This window comes from Palaemon carinicauda, chromosome 4, assembly GCF_036898095.1.
Source record: "Palaemon carinicauda isolate YSFRI2023 chromosome 4, ASM3689809v2, whole genome shotgun sequence".
In the NCBI taxonomy this organism is placed as follows: Eukaryota; Metazoa; Arthropoda; class Malacostraca; order Decapoda; family Palaemonidae; genus Palaemon; species Palaemon carinicauda.
Genome location: NC_090728.1, coordinates 99,504,258 through 99,507,689, shown reverse-complemented (window position 1 = coordinate 99,507,689; position 3,432 = coordinate 99,504,258).

Here is a 3,432-nt window from a genome sequence, read left to right as displayed (position 1 = left end):
CTGTCGATGTATTTTCAAGATTTTACTGTAACATCTAAATGTAAAACTAATGTCTTATGTTTCCAAATGAACGTAGATGCAAATTTATAATGAACTAATATTCAGAATTCATATTCAATATTCTTTATGAAGGAATAAATACAAATCATCTAAAAGTAATGTAAAAGAAACTATATCTTCTGTATAAATAAACAGAAATTAAGTAGTTTTGTTTCGCGATGTAATTTGAAATTTTTTATTTTTTCAGTATTGGTAAAGTAGTTCCGATTTAGCATTCTCAGGTAAGTTACGTGTATCTAACATCCATGTTCATAGCAATGATTAATCCCAAAGCAGAATTAACCTCTCTCTCTCTCTCTCTCTCTCTCTCTCTCTCTCTCTCTCTCTCTCTCTCTCTCTCTCTCTCTCTCTCTCAGAACAGATCGTATGTAATAACCTTTCCCTTGGCTCTATAAAACGTATTTGGCCTCCTCGTTCCAAATGTATTGTACTGATATTGCGCTCTCAAGTGTCATTCATTTTGCCCTCCCCTTCGTTCTTTTTAGCCTCTGGAGATAAAAAATGACTACATTCTTTTATATTTTCGCCTGGAGGTCAAGCTCTCTCATTATCCAACGAGACAACTATTCTGAAAGCTTAGTTTTCTAGCAAGAAACTTTTTTTTTTCTCGCTAAATGTCCAAATAAAAAAACAAAACAATGACGAGTTACAAATTAGGAGGCAAAGACAATTTGCACAGGGGGATTTTTTCACCAATATGGTATTTATCAACCGCTTGCTAACCTATTTTGAAGGTAATTGAACCGAAGAACTGTTAGAAGTATATATAGCCTAGGTTCTTTTAGTCATTGTAATGATATAACAAAGTTGTTATTGTATTCTTATTTTGGTAACAAATCCCCGTGTTAATATACTAAATTTGAAGAAATAAATTTCAGGTAGTTTTAACTAACAACAAGCTGAATCTATTTTCTTTTACTTCGCTGCCTTAGCTAAGTTTTTCCATAGTTTATTACTCATCAGAGATAAGATTGAGCTTCGGTCTAGCACTGTCACGTTGAAGTTAATAACTACTGACATAGGGTTTAATATATATATATATATATATATATATATATATATATATATATATATATATATATATATATATATATATATATATATATACACACATATATATATATATATATATATATATATATATATATATATATATATATATATATATACTGTATATATAATGGGAAAGAGTCTGGACGTTGAGAGTAGTTATCTAGAATTGAATAAATGGTCATGGGATTCTTCATACATGGGGATTTCAATCGAATTAAAGAGTTTGTCTACTGGCGAACTAGTAACATGAACTTCAGTGTAAGGTCGAAAAGCTGCTCTGAGTGACGAATTTGTTTTGTATCGGGAGATCCCTCCTCAAAGACTAGAAGTTTACTGTGAATAAATACCTTATGTACCTCCTAAAACAAATTTGAGAAAATATATATTAATTTCATAGTTGGAATAACACAGCATGACCAATGACAATCAAGTATACATAAACATAACCAGTCATTCCTTATTCAATTTGATTAACTGTGCAACATCAGTGACCTTAAAAACCTTTTTGACTTTGAGATTGCTACCGTTTACACTTTTCATATGTGACTGACTGTTGAAGTTTTATTTTTATTATGCTAATAGATTACCTGAAAGTTTTAGTGTCATCCACACGTGAACGGAGTTTTTCTTTTCATCACTACCCAGAGTGATATCGTTTCTTTTCTTCTTTTTTTTATATGCAAATAAATTATAAGATCAGATACTCTTTCCACATGTCTCAAGTAATTGAAAATTAGTTTTCATAATATTTGATCATTATTTCTCATATAATGAATATCTCCTCTAGATTAATATTTAGCATTACATGAGTTTCAAGAAAACCCTTTACACTTTGTGTGACTACGTCTGTAGTTTTTTTTTTTTCCTTTCTACTGCATGATACTTCTTAAACTTACTAGTCATATAAGGAAGACCTTTGCCTTTTTATTTTGTTAACTTAAGGCCTGATTTTATGACTGTTTCAACTCCAAATAGTGTAAAATGAACCTCTTCACTGGAAACTTGTCTACTTACATAGACGATGTCATCCAACAAATCATGCTCGATATCTGCTGATATTTGCTTCTCTAAATAAATTGGTTTTGATATGTCTTTAATATGTCAAAATCCTGTAGTATTGCACCCAATACCAAATTTCAGGATTTAAAAATAGTTATTTTTAAAACTAATTTGGACACATCTGTTGTGTATTTCTGTACAAAGCTGATGGGCTATTCAATTATTGGACGTCATCGGCATACTTTGTGGATTTTAGCTTTTGATGGCCATCTTCTCATTCAGTCTAGGAGAAATATTTGCGTTTATCAAAAAATACTTATATTTAGAGGTAGAATTGAAAATTTATTTTAACTAGGTAAATATGTATTACTGTGTTACACGAAATCAATAGAATTTTAATGCATGAATCATATCAAAATGTAGATTATATGGCATTTCCCTGTAATTTTAACATGCATAATCTTCACTGAATGTATTCAGTCGATATCAAATGTCATTTGAAAATCTTATTCAAATGCAAGTCCTCTATAATAAATTCCATGCTCGAATCAGACGGGTAAAATCTAAGACAACGTTTGCCAATATTTCACTTGAAAAAAAAAAAAAAAAAAAAAAAAAAAAAAAAAAAAAACTTTGCAGGAGATTACAATGGGCAATCGACCTAATGCGGAGACTCCATTAATTAATCATCCTTAAGCGTAAAGAAAAATTCACAACCTTTAATTCTTTGGTTAGAATATAACTAGCACGACATAAACATCTATATAAATACATATTAAATTCTCAGATAAAAACTCTTATTGCAGTCATTCGATTAAAACGTCATGTAATTACCTTCGCCAACTTCGATGCGAAGGTTATGTTTTGATAGCCGTGTATTTTATATGTCTGTCTGTGTGTTTGTGATTCACATAACTCAAAAACTATTGGGCTGAATCTCATGAAATATAGTGGGATGATTGACAATGACCCAAGGATAATATTATTAGGTTTTGGGAGTGATCGGATTAAAGGTCAAGATCAAGATAACAAAAAGGTCAAAAACGTCTTTTTGCTATAACGTGGTCAATTTTCATCTGATTTGCATGAAACTAGTGCTAAATTTTGTGCATAATTCAATTGTCTATCTTGTGATTCGAAAGTAATTCGGCCAAACGCCAAGGTCAATTTCAAAACATCTTTTTGCTATGTAATGATATATCTTTATCCGATTTGAATGAAACTATGTGTATAGTTAAATTGCCTATCTTATGATATGCAGTATGTTCAAGGTCGAGGTCACAAAAAAGATAAGGAATGTCTTTTTACCATATCAAGGGC